General features: G+C 41.1%; 1 long non-coding RNA gene across 3 annotated transcripts in view; it reads left to right on the top strand.

The window, feature by feature from the left end:
- Positions 1–2,965: 2,965 nt before the first annotated feature.
- The window catches only part of LOC129060462 (uncharacterized), a 64,986-nt gene continuing 51,652 nt past the window's right edge, over positions 2,966–16,299 (top strand). For 2 of the 3 annotated variants that reach the window (XR_008527216.1, XR_008527213.1), the window contains exons 1-2: positions 2,966–3,171; positions 3,256–3,433. This is a non-coding gene — a long non-coding RNA (uncharacterized LOC129060462). The remainder of the gene's footprint in view (positions 3,172–3,255; positions 3,434–16,299) is intronic. The other variant, XR_008527215.2, reaches the window with a different exon arrangement.

Genomic DNA, 16,299 nt, shown 5'->3' with positions numbered 1-16,299 from the left:
TTCTGCTTGAGTGAACCTTGTATGGAGCAAAATGATGCTTGCACAACAACTACAGGGAAGATGAAGTGCATATGGCAAACTATTTTCTCAGACAACTGGGCCCTTTGATTCAGTCCAGTTCAGTGATTAAGGCAGTGATTAAGAGTGCAGGATCTGGAGTCCCACTGTCTGGGTTCAAATCCCAGATCTACCAGTTATTAGCTCTCTGAGTCTGGTCTTCATCTGCAAAGTAATCATAATAGTAGTATCTCCTTCAGAGATTATTTGAAGATTTAACCAGTAAATACACCTTTGTTTTTCTTACAGTTGTTTCTGGAGTTTGACCACAAATATGTAACATGTATTTAATTTCCATTTTACCAAGTATTTGATCTTTTTCTCCTTAAAGCAATTGTCATTAAACAGAGAAAAAAAAAATCAGAGTTCATGGCCTGGTTGTGGACATGAGTAAAGAGAAGGTAGAGCTAATTCAGACCTATGCATCAATAACATGCCTCACAAAGTAGAAACATATATAAACTTCAATAGAAGATTGTTTAAAGATGTGAGAGTTGTTAACCATAACATGTTTGGCATCTCAGAGATAAAGTTTGAGTAGTAGAAATAGTGCTTTCTCAACTGAATTGCCTCTGCCTAATTATGTACTGGAAAACCAAGCAGAATTTGAATTAATATGTTTTTCAAGAAATTGTAAGGCAAAAAATGAATCCATGCACTATTCCACTGGTCTGGAAGCACAACTATTTAGGGATCATCATATGCTGAGCATTCTATGGGTTCCTAAATATAGCAACAGCCTTATGATTGTTTTTCAATACTTCACCAAGATCTGGCTCCTGAGCTACCAAGAAAAACATTTTGTAGAATCATGAATAATAATAGAGAACAATACTGTGCTTAGTATTTCTTTTCTCTGGAATTCTCTTCCTCCAGCCATCTGCATTTCTATGTCCAATGTCCGCTTACAGACAGGTTGTCGGGGACCACAACATAGAAAAAGAATATACCATCCTCCTGCCCTAAACTCTATCCCATTGTTTAGATTTACTTTTCTTTATAGCTCTTAAAATCACTAGACATAATTTAAATTTATTCATAAGATTTGATACTGTTATTTGGTCACCGTATATCCCCAGTTCTTGGTAAAAAGTCAGTGCTAAATAAATATCTGTTAAGTAAATGAATCAATTTCTCTCCACATTCAAATATTATATATGTGATATATGTGACAATGTTCACTTTGCACATTCTGAGGAACCATAAAAATAACTGTGCAAACTGAATCCAGGCAAAGCAGTTTTAATAATTGATGCAAAAAAATTATGTCTGTGCATGACCTTTCAAATTTTTTGTTGAAATATTTAAAACTTCTTACTGTCAGTTATTAATGTATAGGTATGTCAAAAGATAATAAAACTAACATTTAGTACACTATAATCAAAAACAGCAGAAACTTGAAAATTAAAGTGCTTTATTTCTTTGTAAAACATTTATCAAGAATAGTTTGAACAGTGCCTGCTTTCTTCTCATTGCACAGCTTATGATAGGGAGGAAACATTTTTTACACCTGGGCAAATTGTCACTCTCCTTATTAGGTTTAAATTAGCTTCTAGTGTTGTAGGCTTTGTCCTTTCAATGTCATGACATTTCTAAGAATTCTTTTAATTCTTCATCCTTTTCATCACAACCACTTTGCTCATTTATGCTGATGAATTCACCTTTACTGAGTCCCTCTGGCTGTCTATTTAGAGCTTCTAGAGCTGTGGCAGGTGTAGGAGCCCAGGGAATATTTCCCCTTCACCCTCTGATGGTTTGCTGGAAAATCAACTGACAAAAGGCAGGTTAATTGGAGAAAAGGCATACAAATTTATTAATGTGCACATGGGGGACAACCACAGAGTGATTACCCCAAACCCTCGTAGGGGCTCAGAGCACAGCCAAAAGCAGATCATGGTGGTAAATCCGGTCACATTGGCAAGACAGGTTATGGAAGTGGGGAGACGAGGAAGGCTGGCTAGCAAAGGTGGTCTTGTTACATAGGTGAAATCTCAGAGATAGAAACCCTCAGAGATAATAGATGGTAATGTTTTTTCAGACCTTTAAAGGTATCAGACTCTAGGTTCATCTTTCCTAGGTCCAGACAAGGGAAAGCTTCAGAGAAAACCTGGCTGCATCAATGCACATTCTCTACAAATGCAAATGTCCCCATTAAGAGACAGCTTTGCAGGAGTACTTCTGTTTGCAGGCCATCTGAACAGCCATCTCAAAAAAATTATATTTTGGGCTGGGCATAGTGGCTCATGCCTGTAATACCAGCACTTTGGGAGGCCAAAGCAGGTGGATCACTAGGTCAAGAGATCAAGACCATCCTGGCTAACATGGTGAAACCCCATCTCTACTAAAAATACAAAAATTAGTTGGGCATGGTGGTGTGCACCTGTAGTCCCAGCTACTCGGGAGGCTGAGGCAGGAGAATTGCTTGAACCCAGGAGGCGGAGGTTGCAGTGAGCTGAGATTTTGCCACTGCACTCCAGTCTGGCAACAGAGTGGGACTCTGTCACAAAAAACAAACAAACAAACAAACAAAACTATTTTGGGGTGAAATATTTTTATTTCTTTCACAGGGTTACCTCTCTACAGTGAGCTATTTTAACTCCATTTATGTTTAATTTGTATCTTGCAAAGTTAGTTGCACAGTGCTGTAAAAGTTTCTGCCATGCTACATAGGTATTACCCACTTTTTCTTTGTTAGGAATGATAAATTACTCTTCAAAAGGTTTAATTGTATAATGTTCTTGTCCTTTGTTCAAAAGCCCAACCTCCTTGTACTCTGTTTCCAGCCTGCAAACAACTCTCCCACTCTAGTTGCACCCTGACATGCCCAGACATGTCCAGACATGCCTTGTATTCTAGTGGATGGACCACCACTCCTACCCCCTCCTCCTCTTACAGACTGTGCGTTTACCCTGTTTACAAAAGTTTAGGTCTTAGCCAGTCAGGATCAGTTTAGATTGTGCAGTCCAACCCTAGATAAGGGAAGGACACAGGGACAGGAACTGCATTAGGGATAAAAACCACTTCTCTCCTTTGTTCAGTATGCTCTTGCAATCATGACTGACGCAGGCAGCACCCTTCTGCAGAAGCGAATTTCCCTGCTGAGAAAAATTTTGTGTAAGTGCTGGTTCTTCCTTGCAGCATCAAGCATTTGTTTCCAACAAGCCTGGGGGCTCATCTGGGATTCCCATTCTCCTCCAGGGAAGGGTCTCAGATCACCTCTCCTGGGCAGATGCATCCTGCTGCCTCATTGTGGTAGCCTCAGGGGTAAGGAATCGAGACCCACCCAGCATGACAAATAAACATGGATCATTAGCAACATGGGAAGAAAAGACCTACAGATACCGGGGTGACCAGGTAACTCTGTGCACAGACCAAGGTAAGAAAAACTGCAGGGGCGGTGAATTATTTCCTTGGTGGTCGGGATATTCCGGCGGTTGACAGTGTGTGAATGAGACGCACAATTGATCGCTGAGTGTAGCGTCCTAATCTGTGGTTCCATGGTCACCTCATATGGCTTATGGTGGCTTGCCTGTCAGGTGTTTATACTGACCCACCAATGTTAAGAGGTACCTAAATTCCCTCTGGGGAAGTGGCCAGAGACAGAAAAAGCAAAAGTATAAGAATGCAAGAAACCTCCAGCAGGGGGTGTTGAGCCTCTAGAGCAGAGTATAAGAAACCTCCAGATGGGGCAGGGGATGAGCCTCTAGAGCCAAGAGAGCAAGAAATCTCTAGTGAGAGAGGTTGAGCCCCACACACTTGGGACACTCAGGGAAACACCAAAAAACTTCCGGGATGGGAAATAGCTCAAGCAAGATGGGAGATAAAAAGGAAAAGACAGACAGTATAATCCCCTCAGACAGCCCTCTATGTCTCATGTTAAAATACTGGAAGGATAATGAAAGAACGAAACATAATAAAAAGCAGCAAATGATAAGATATTACTGTTTTATTTGGACTAAAGAACCTATCCTCAAACCCTCAGTCTTCTGGCCCAAGTTTGGGTCTGATGAGGATTGGATTTGCCAACTTTTAATAGAATATGTCAGTAACAAAGGTCCTGTCTCCCAAGAGGAAATAGACTATGCCCTCAGTTGGCGGCAGGGGCCTGTTCTTCTAAATCCCTTAAAAACTACAAAAGACAAGCAAGAAACTGCTTCCCCTGAGGAAATTAAGATCCCTAATCTGAAACCATCCACTAGTACATGGAACCCTTTAGACCACCTTCCTCCACCAGCGTCTGCTCCCACCACTGCCACCTCTAACCTCCCTCCCCTTCAAGCAAATGCTGCTGTCCCTAGTCCTTTCCCAACTCACTCTGTTCTCCCCCTAATAACCCTGACTCTTGGAGTCATCCCCAGCCAGAATATCCTCCTTTAGGAAGGCTTCAACATGAGATAGAACAATGTAAGAAGGATATTCAAAACTTCCCTTTCCCCTCTACCTCCAGAGGATCAACCACCAACCTTTTTTCCTTAAGGGAAGTGCCTCTAGGAGGAGGGGGCACTGGCTTTGTGAATGCCAATTTAACCAGCTCAGAAGTTAGAAACCTGAAAAGGGAGCTTAGACCACTCTTAGATGATCCCTATGGTATGTCAGATCAAATCCATCAATTTCCGGGACCCCAGTTACATACTTGGGTTGAGTTAATGTCCATCTTAAGCATCCACTTTTCAGGAGAGGAAAGAAGCATGATCTGCAGGGCTGCTATGATGGTTTGGGAATGTGAACACCCCCCACCCCAGTCATAATGTCCCTACAGCTGAACAAAAGTTCCTGGCCCAAGATCTTCAGTGGGATAATAATAATGCAGCCCATCGAGAAGATATAAGGGATCTCAGAGATATGATAATTAAAGGGATTCAGGAATCAGTTCCTCTAACTCAAAATATTACCAAAGCTTTTAACATACAACAGGGAAAGGATGAAGGACCTATGGAATTCTTAGAAAGTCTTAAGGAGCAAATGAGGAAATATGATGGATTAGACTTAGAAGACCCCCTTGGATAAGGGATGTTAAAGTTCCATTTTGTTACAAATAGTCAGACATTACAAAAAAATTACAAAAGACAGAAAATTGGAAAGACCATCCCATAGAAGAGCTTTTAAGAAAGGCCCAAAAAGTATATGTACAGAGGGATGAGGAAAAGCAAAGGCAAAAAGCAAGAATTATGTTGTCTGCCATGCCACAGAGAACTCTCCAGCAGAGAGCCTAGGGAAATAGAGCTTGTAAATCTTCTAAGTGTCTGGCCGTTAGACCCTACATGGGAAAAAAAGGGATCAAACCAGAGGGTCAAGGAATGAGAAGGGAAAAAGGGCAAAATAGGCGTTTCAAATATGGGAAAATAGGTCACTTCAAACGAGAATGCCTTGAATGGGAAAAGGAAAGTAGGGTCACTCATGGCCTTTGAAGAAGAATAGCGGGGTCAGGGACTCTGTCTCTTTTATTTCAGATCCCACCCAGAGCCCTTCTTAAATTCAGAGGTGGGACTTACACCTGAATTTATTACCTTTTTAATCGACTCAGGGGCAACTTGCTCTTCTGTCTGTTATTCCCCATCTGGTGTAACTTGTTCAGAAGAAGAACTTCTAATCTCAGGAGTAAAAGGAGAAGGATTTACAGCAAAAATATTAGAAGAAACAAAAGTGAAATATCAGAATCACTTCACTAATATTAAATTCCTGTTAATTCCAGAGACAGAAACAAACTTATTAGAGAGGGATTTAATGCTAAAATTAGGCTTAGGACTCTATGTTAACCAGGGAAAATTTCTTACCTCCGTAAACTGACTCACCACCATAGATGAAGAGTGTATCCATCCTGATATCTGGTCAAGATAAGGAAATTGGGGAAAATTAAAAGTTCCTCCAGTTAAGGTCAAATTAAAAACCCCTGGGGAAACAGTAAAAAGAAAGCAATACCCTATTCCTCTAAAATGAGAATAGGTTTAAAACCTATAGTTGAAAGTCTTATCCACAATGGACTCCTTGAGCCCTGTATATCCCCCTATAACACTCCAATATTGCCTGTAAAGAAGCCAGATGGGTCATACTGGCTAGTACAGGATCTCAGGGCTATTAATCAAATAGTTCAAACTACTTTCCCTGTTGTCCCCAATCCTTACACTAACCTGGAGACCAAGTCCTTGTCAAGAGCTAGAAAGAGGGAAAGCTCAAGCCCACTTGGCCACTTGGGAAGGATCTTATCTAGTGCTCCTGACAACTGAAATGGCTTTTTCAGAAAAGTATCTTTGCCCTTCCCGGATAAATAAAACTGCCTATAAGAGTGACTCTTACACCAAACGAGCATGAGGCAGTCAGCAGAAGTTCTGTTTTGGTTGGGGAGATGTGGTCTGGACCACCAAGTATCAAGGCTTGACCTCCCCAGGAGGAGGTTGTGCTAACCTAAAACCTTACATCCACTTTACCAAAAAGACTACTCCCTCTAATTGTCAACTCCAACAATGTAACCATGTGCAAATGTCTACCACTGTCCCCACCTTTACCAACACTGGCTCCACTTTAGGTCACTTCTATGGCCCAGGAGCTGATATTCCTGGAATAGACCCTATAGGATCCTTTGAGATCTACTTCATTGCTCCCCACCCCCTTCCCTTTCTCCTCCTTCTAAACCTCCCAATCAAATAGTTGTTTTTCCCATACCCAGTGATGAAACTACAGTAGACGTTGTAGATGTTAAAGATTTAAAACAAATTTAGCCATTGAAATGAGATTCCAAGATGCGAATGCCTGGCTGGAATGGATTAAATATTCTGTTCACACGTTAAACAAAAGCTACTGTTACACTTGTGCGGCAGGCAGACCAGAGGCCCAAATAGTCCCCTTCCCACTTGGATGGTCTTCTGACCAACTGGGCATGAGCTACGTGGTGAGTCTCTTTCAAAACCCCACAGCCTGGGGCAATGAGGTGTGCAAGACTCTCTCACTGCTATTCCCTGAAGTTAAGGGCTCTGTGGGTCAGCCACCGAGGGCCATCCGGCCTCCAGCTTCTGATGTTAACTTTACCTTGTGTCTCTCATGGCACAGGGAAAGATTAACATCCCTTGGAGACCTGAAAAAGTACAGTGAAACCAAGCCTTTCCAAGAGCTTACCAGTCAGACTACCCTTGTTTATTCCCGAGTAGAGGTATGATGGTATTGCGGTGTACTACTATTGGGTACTCTGCCAAGTAACTGGAGTGGCACTTGTGCTCTGGTCCAATTGGCCATCTCTTTCACCCTGGCATTCCGTCAACATAACAAGAAGGAGAATCAGACAAAAGGGAAGTGCTCCTCACGGGTCTTTTGACCTTCACATTTATATAGATGCTATTGGGGTCCCATGAGTGGTACCAGATGAATTTAAAGCTCAAAATCAAATAGTTGCAGGATTTGAATCTGCACTGTTCTGGTGATCAACTATAAACAAAAATGTAAATTGGATAAATTACATCTGTTATTATCAACAGCAGTTTGTCAATTACACAAGAGATGCAATCAATGGAATAGCTGAACAATTAGGCCCCACAAGCCAAATTGCCTGGGAAAATAGAATAGTCCTTGACATGATGTTAGCAGAAGAAGGTGGAGTCTGTGTCATGATTGGAATCCAATGCTGTACTTTTATCCCTAACAACACAGCCCCCAATGGAACAATTACAAAGGCCTTACAAGGGCTTACCTCCTTATCAAATGAGTTAGCCAAAAATTTTGGAATAACTGACCCTTTCATGAGTCTCATGGAAAGATGGTTCAGTAAATGGAAAGGGCTTATGTCCACAATATTAACCTCTTGCAAATGTCATAAGTGTACTCATTTTTGTAGGATGCTGCATCATACCCTGTATCCGTGAGTTAATGTCAAGACTTATAGAAACAGCTCTCACAAAACCCTCCCCTATCCCTCCTCCTCCATTCTCAGATAAGCTCTTGTTCCTAAATGATCAAGAAGAGCAACAAAGCCAAATCATGCTAAAAAATTTTGAAGAGGAAGAATTGTCAAAAGGCAAAGGGGGAAATTGTTAGGAATGATAAATTCCTCTTCAAAAGGTTTAATTGTATAACGTTCTTGTCCTTTGTTCAAAAGCCCAACCTCCTTGCACTCTCGTTTCCAGCCTGCAAACAACTAGCCTCCTGCTCTAGTTGTGCCCTGACATGCCCAGACATATCCAGACATGCCTTGTACTCTACCAGATGGACCACTCCTACCCTTTCCTCCTCTTACAAATCACGTGTTTACCCTATTTAGAAAAATTTAAGTGTTAGCCAATTGGGGTCAGTTTAGATTGTGTGGTCCAACCCTAGCCAATAAGAGAAGAACACAGGGATAGGAACCGCACTGGGGATAAAAACCCCTTCTCTTCTTTGTTTGGTGTGCTTTTGTGATTGTGACTGATGCAGGGAGCACCCTTCTGCAGAAGTAAATTGCCTTGCTGAGAAAACTTTTTGTCTGAGTGCTGGTTCTTCCTTGTGGCACCCAGCATTTGTTTCTAACACCTTCCTGCCATAATGCTTAAATGTTTTCCATTGCATGCTTTATGCCACATTTCTCCAAAAATTCAGTTAAAGAAATTGTATGATTTCCAGCTTGTAGTATCCACAGGCTGTCTTCGAGTTCATATAAGAAATGAGCCTTTAAAAGTTAAAACATCTCCCTTGGCCCATTGGCTGGATAATGCAGTTGTGTTGGTGCTAAAAAGCAAATTTTCCACATTCTGAAGTCACCAGGAGAAAGAAAATAACAGTAGTAGTGCTTTAAAAGTTAAACTACTTTGCCTACAGTATCTCTCTACTGCTGGGAAACCAGGAGGCAACACAACTCCATGTTTTGCTTTCTGTGAGTGAACTGAATAACAGATGTGCAGTGACCAATCACTGACAGACTTTTAAAGAGGTGATGTGAAGGTCGCTGATCATGGTTGGTTGCATCTGTTGTTTACATAGCGATTTGTGGACCAATATGCTAGCAGCAAAGTTTGTACTTCCTGAAACATGGTCACAGAAATTCCAAAGAATACCTCACTGGTTGTGTCATATACAAGAAAATTTTAAGTTGTTTCCACAATTAAGACACTGACTCCTAATCAAGTGTGTTAACCATGTAAGGGATGTTAACAACCTGACATTATTTGGTTTGAACAGCACTACAGTCTTAACTGTGAGAGTCGAATGGGCTGTAGCACCCCCAGAAGCCTATGTATAATACTTGGTAGGTTCTGAAAATGTGTGAAATTTGTATTTACAGAGAGAAAAGCAACTTATAAAGTGTAGGAGTAGAAAATATAAATTTAGGGAAATGGTAAGAGTAAAAGAAGCAGAAAGAAGAAATAAGAGTAAAGGAGATATTCAGTCAAGTTTCTGAGTAAGAAACTAGAATTTGCCTGGACTGCATTCTTTAGCTAATTCAAGGAATTTATGGACACAGGAACCAGGAAGCAGAGAATGAGTCATCAGCTCCTGGCATCAGGAGACTGCCTGGTGGAACAGTTTTAGCCTAAAGGAGAAGGTTCTGCTAGATTTCCATTTAAAAGAAACTTGTTTGTAAGCATTGCATTTAGATAAACATTCAGCAGACCTGGGGGATTGAAGCCAGGTGGAACTACAACCCCCATGCTCCTACTGCCCAGGAGAGCAATCAGTATTGGCTCCATAGCTTGAGGCTGTGAAGTGGGAAATCCACACTGAAACCGAGAAAAGAAGTGGGGCCCTGAGTACCTGTGTTACCAGAAAGGGGTCCAGATCCACGTATCAAGAGAGGGTTCTCACACAAGAAAGAATTTGAGGTGAATCCATAAAATGAAAGCAAGTTTGTTAAGAAAGTAATGGAATAAAAGAATGGCTATTTCATAGGAGGGCTGCATGTTGCCCATTTTTATGGTTGTTTCTTGATTGTATGCTAAGCCAGGGGTGGTTTGTTTATGCATCCCCTTTTTAGACCATACAGGGTAACTTCCTTACATTGCTGTGGCATTCGTAAACTGTTATGGCACTGGTGGGAGTGTAGTAGTGAGGATGACCAGAGGTCACTTTTGTCGCCATCTTGGTTTGGTGGGTTTTGGCCAGCTTCTTTACTGCAACCTGTTTTATCAGCAAGGTCTTTATAATCTGTATTTTGTGCCGACCTCCTATCTCATCCTGTGACTTAGAATGCCTAGCCATCTGGGACTGCAGCCCAGTAGATCTTGGCCTTATTTTACCCAGCCCCTATTAAAGATGGAGTTGCTCTGGTTCAAAGGTCTACAGCTGGAAACTTTTTATCATGAGAAGAAGCAACATATTTTATTTTGCTTATAAAGGTGCACACATAGCCACTTAGCTCCACTTAACTCCAGTCAGACACCCCCACCACCATCCACTGCTGCTCTCTCATCAAGATTTCTCCTTATCAGCACCACTGGTAAGCACAGGTTTCTAGGCTCACATCAGGCACTGAGTTTCTCGGACTCTTACCTTCTCCCCATTCACATTCACCAACAAGAATCCTTGGGTCCCTGCACCAGGCTATCTATATTATACAGCTTTGCTTTCCAAGTTGGTGAAAGAAAGTCTTACTTCCTAGATCTAAAACCTGAGACACCTGAATACTCATTTCTTTCTTTTCCCCTGGAGAGAACAGTGTTCATTACTGAAGCGACTATGTTGCTGGTGTATATACGCCGGGGTTCGTCATCGTGTCACAAAAATTTAGGACACAGACACACAGGAGTAGTTTAGGAACAGAGGTTTAATAGGCAGAAGAGAAAAGAAAGAGAAACAGCTCTCTCTATACAGAAAGGGATCTCCGAGTAGAAAGGACTGGGTGGTGGTGGCAAATGCACCAGATTATACAGTCCAGTTTGAGGAGGTGGTGTCTGATTTACATAGGGCTCACAGATTGGTTCAATCAGGTATGACGTTTACATAGTGCCTGGGGAAGGCTGGTGGCCCCATCCTAATCCTATCATGCAAATGAATGCTCCTTGGCTGGTGCAGTCTTGTCTGCTCTTTCCTGTACACATGGCTGGCAGAGAAGGGAAGATGGTGCCACCATCTTGAACATGTCTAGTTCCTAGTTCCTGTCAGCATTCACCCCTGCAAGCTCCCAGCTTGCTTGTCTATGTCTGCAGCTCGACTTTATAGGCTGCTTTTTGTTAGATGATTTGGGGCTGCTTTTCATTAAAAAGAAAGGCCTTACCGAGGACTCCCATACCTTTACTATCTGCCTAAGTGATTTCTTCTTAACTCCTATATCATTATCTACCACTGCTGGGCATGATTCCCCCTTCCTCGTGTTACTCAACTGAACTGGGGTCCAGGTGCCTGGCACAATAAGGCCAAATACCCACACCGAGGTTTCCAGTGGGAGTAAGGAGGGGGTTTACTTTGCAGGGTGCCAAGCAACAAAAGAATCAGGCACTTCATGCTTAAGACCGGACCTCCCTGATGGCTTGCAAGCAAATATTTTTTAAAGCCAGTGGTAAATTCAGGAAAGCAGAAGTTACAGGCAAAATCATAAATTAATACAAGGAGGTTATAAGTTGGTTTGGTCTAAAAAGGTGAGCTATCTTGAAGTAGGGGCTTACAAGCCTTAAACAGATTCAGAGATGTTCTGATTATGCAATTGGTTAGGGAAGAGCTTTGTTTCAAATTTTGGGGTCAGCAGAAAGATGTGTTAGGTCTGGCTCCTGGGCATGACTTCTAGGCCCTTCAGGAGTAACTTTAGAACGAAGAACTGGAGTCAGAGTTGAGTCCTCAATTCTCCCTTATCTGAGGTCTACCTGCCAAGAAAAAAGGCTTCTTCATTTTTTTTTTTTTTTAATACAGATTAACACTTTGTCACCAGGGCTGGAGTGCAGTGTCGTTTGCTGAAAGCAAAAAGCTCCAGTGAAAGGCTTTTGGAAATATCTACTTAAAAGATTTTACTTACCTGATGTCGCATTGCCTTTTCATTTTTTTTTTTTTTTTTTTTTTTTGAGATGAAGTCTCTCTCTCTCTGTTACCCAGGCTGGAGTGCAGTGGCATGATCTCTAGGCTCATTGCAACCTCTGCCCCCCAAGTTCAAGTAATTTTCCTGTCTCAGCCTCCTGAGTAGCTAGGATTGCAGGTGCCTGCCCGGCTAATTTTTGTATTTTTAGTAGAGATGGAGTTTCACCATGTTGGCCAGGCTGGCCTCGAATGCCTGACCTCAAGTGTTCTCCCCTCCTCAGCCTCCCAAAGTGCTGGGATTATAGGGATGAGCCGCTGTGCCTGGCCTGCTAGTGAGTTTCTAAAAAAAAAAAACTCAGGGATATATACTAAGAGGTTATCTTTAGCTTCTGTAGAGAACATCTCATGATTCTAATTCCCTTGGCTATATTTTTAAGCTACTGTTACCTTGTTGCTTACCAAGTTACTCATTTACTTCTTAAGGATAGCTAGGTGCCTGGAATTTCCCTTGAAAGAACTTAAGATTTTCCTTTATTTCCATGCTTGGGAAGAGGAGGGCCCTGCTCCATCTTGTCTAGTTTCTATTTCCAATCTATCAGTTATATGTCCCTACCCATATCCACTGATTTCTTATTGGGAGTATTTTATCACAAACTATAAAATGTATTTAATTCTTACTCCAGAATATGAAGTCAGTTATTCTTATTTATCTTTCTTCATGTTCACACATTTTCAGAACGGTATGCTATAGCTCATTTGACTCTCACAATTAAGATTGTAGTGTTGTTCAACCCAAACAATGTCAGGTTGTTAACATCCGTTACAGAATTTTATTTTATATAAGGCTTGTTTTGTGTACTTGTAACTAAGTAGTTGTTTCCCTTGTCTGTAAGTGTGGCCACAAGATTTCCTTTAGTATCCTTGAAATAAGTTTTTTGCCTTCTCCAAACAACTAAGCGACTAATACATGGTTAACACACTTGATAAGGAGCCAGTGTCTTAATTGTGGAAATAATTCAAAATTTTCTTGTATATGACACAGCCAGTGAGGTATTCTTTGGAATTTCCATGACCATGCTTCATTTATCTTCTGGTTTTGTTTGTTTGTTTGTTTTGAGACGGAGTCTAATTCTGTCGTCCGGGCTGGAGAGCAGTGGCACAATCTTGCTCACTGCAAACTCCACCTCCCGGGTTAAAGCAATTCTCCTGCCTCAGCCTCCAAGTAGCTGAGATTACAGGCATGTGCCACCAGGCCTGGCTAATTTTTTATTTATGAATTTGTTTTTAGTAGAGATGGGGTTTCACCATGTTGGTCAGGCTGGTCTTGAACTCCTGACCTCAAATGATCTTCCCACCTCAGCCTCCCAAAGTGCTGTGATTACAGGCATGAGTCACTGCGCCTGGCCCATTCATTACTGTAGTTTACTTGACTACAGGTTAATAAAACAGTGACTACTTAGAGACCTGAAATTAGGTAACTGGTTACAAAGGGTAGGACAGAGAAGCTGGGGATTCCAAAAATAAAATGGCTTTTATTTAGTATAACATAATACTACGAGGCAAAAGGCAGAGGTGGCCCCAAATGGCCTATCAAACAGGCTTCAAGATAAACAGACCCAGTTTTTTCCTGTGACTTAAGCAATGCAAAGTTAATCCACACAGAAACTCCTCTGAGTATAGTTCATCTTAGGCCAGGGCTCTCATAAATCAATTTTGCATAAGAAACTCCAAAAATGTTATTAAATATGCAGCTACCCCAACTCCACCCTACAGAGATTGAATAAATTGGTTTGTGACTGCCCAGGAATCTGGGAACCACCTTTATTTTAAGTTCTGCCTCATGAGTTGACTTACTGCAAGATGTGAAAATACTGCTCCTATTTAAAGACGAATTAGGAAGAGCACTAAATGACAGACTTCTTTTTCATGACTTAGATATAGGAGATTATATATATATACATATATATGTGTGTGTGTGTATCTCTAACTTTAGTGTGCATACAATTTACCTAGAGAGCTTTTAAAACATTGATTGCTGGCTTCCAACCTGAAGTTTCTTATTTCATAGGTCTGGGATGGGCATTGGAAATTTGCATTTCTGTAATTACATGTTACCAAGAGTTACAGATGCCGCTGTTCTCGGTACCACACTTTGAGAACCACTGATTTATAGGATATGCCTCTGTTAGTTTACCTTTTGACTTCATGGAAAAGACAATTTAGAAACCAAAAAGTCTACATATACTAATTAAGTGTCTAATATTTGCTGATTCTGACTTAGGTGTTGGTGATACAGTGATGAATTACACAGACATTGACTGCATCAGTTTGATATAAATAAGTAACCCGTGTTATGATGGAGAACTATCTCCACTGCATGCCTGAAAATGTGAGCAATAGAATCCTAAGGGGAAAAAAAAAATGACATTTTGAAGATTGCTTTCTATTTCAAAAAAAGGTTATAACGTAGATGATAATTACTCACACTTTCCTTCTCAGGACACCACAGCTTTTCAACAGCAGTGTAACTGAGAGAAGAACTGTTCAAAATATAGACAGCCAGACATGGTGGCTTATGCCTATAATCCCAGCACTATGGGAGGCCAATGTGGGTGGATCACTTGAGGTCAGGAGTTCGAGACCAGCCTGGCCAATATGGTGAAACCCATCTCTACTAAAAATACAAAAATTAAGTGGGCATGGTGGCAAATGCCTGTAATCTCAGCTATTCAGGAGGCTAAGGCAGGAGAATAGCTTGAACCTGGGAGGCGAAGATTGCAGTGAGCCAAGAGATTGTGCCACTGCACTCCAGCCTGGGCAACAGACTGAGACTCTATCTCAAAAACAAAAACAAAAACAAAAACAAAAACAAAAACAAATTAAAAGACAATGTGACATCAGATAAGTAAAATCTGTTAAGTAGATACTTCCAAAAGCCTTTCACTGGAGCCTTTTGCTTTTAGTAAATGCTTTCAGCAGTTTATTCTTGAGTAGCACTGAATGACCTTGCATAGGTGTGAACGCAGTGCCCAGCAGCATTTAACAGAGTTTAAAGGAGCTAGGTCAATGGAAGAATTTTTTGAAAGTATATGTTAGAATTAACTTGTATAGAGCATAAACTCTGCACCAAGCACTCTGCTAGGTGCTTGAGAAGTAGTTTAGCATAATGGTTAACGTCATAAACTTCAAAGCCAGATTATTTGGTTTTAATAGAGAGGTGACCTTGAGCAAATTACTCAGTCGTTGATTTAATCATCTGCAAGGCGGAAATAGTAACAAAGTCTACTTCACAAAGTCTTTGTAATAAACGAGTTATTATAGGGAAAGCACTAAGAACAATGTCCAACCCACAGTAAACACTGTATGTGTTAGATTTATGGTTTTTGACAAAATGCATATTTTAATCTTAACAACACTAAGGTTTTTAAGTTCTGTCTTATTATTAGGTCTGTCTTAAAGTTGAGAAAGCTGAAGCACAGAGTTAAGTAACTTTCCCAAAGTCACAAGGTAAGTGGTGGAACTACTACTATCAACTCATGCAGTATCACCTTGGAACTCACTTTCTTAATCTCAATGCCATGCTGCCCCTTGAGAGAACTGATTTTTCAGCCTAGGCACGTAAGGAGACTTCATCTCTAGAAAAAATTAATAATACAAAAAAATTAGGCGGGCGTGGTGATGTGTGCCTATAATCCCAGCTATCTGAGTGAAGGCTGCAGTGAACTGTGATCATGCCACTGTACTCAAACCTGGGTGACAGAGTGAGATCCTGTCTAGAAAAATAAATAAATAAATAAACAAAAACTTATTTTTGAGAAGGCAAAGCTCATAACTTTTTTTGTTTTGTTTGTATTTGTTTTGTTTTTTTTTGAGACGGAGTCTTCCTCTGTCACCCAGGCTCGAGTGCAGTGGCACAATCTCGGTTCACTGCAACCTCCACCTCCCAGGTTCATGTGATTCTCCTGCCTCAGCCACCTGAGTAGCTGGGATTACAGGTGCGCACCACCACACCTGGCTAATTTTTGTATTTTTAGTAGAGATGGGGTGTTGTGGGAAGTCAGGGACCCCAAACAGAGGGACCGGCTGGAACCACAGCAGAAGAACATAAATTGTGAAGATTTCATGGACATTTATCAGTTCCCCAAATTAATACTTTTATAATTTCTTATGCCTGTCTTTACTGCAATCTCTGAACATAAATTGTGAAGATTTCATGGACATTTATCACTTCCCTAATAATACTCTTATAATTTCTTATGCCTGTCTTTACTTTAATCTCTCAATCCCGTTATCTTCATAAGCTGAGAATGTACATCACCTCAGGACCACAGGTGTATAAAT

This window comes from Pongo abelii, chromosome 6, assembly GCF_028885655.2.
Source record: "Pongo abelii isolate AG06213 chromosome 6, NHGRI_mPonAbe1-v2.0_pri, whole genome shotgun sequence".
In the NCBI taxonomy this organism is placed as follows: Eukaryota; Metazoa; Chordata; class Mammalia; order Primates; family Hominidae; genus Pongo; species Pongo abelii.
This window is presented reverse-complemented; position numbering and strand designations above follow the sequence as displayed.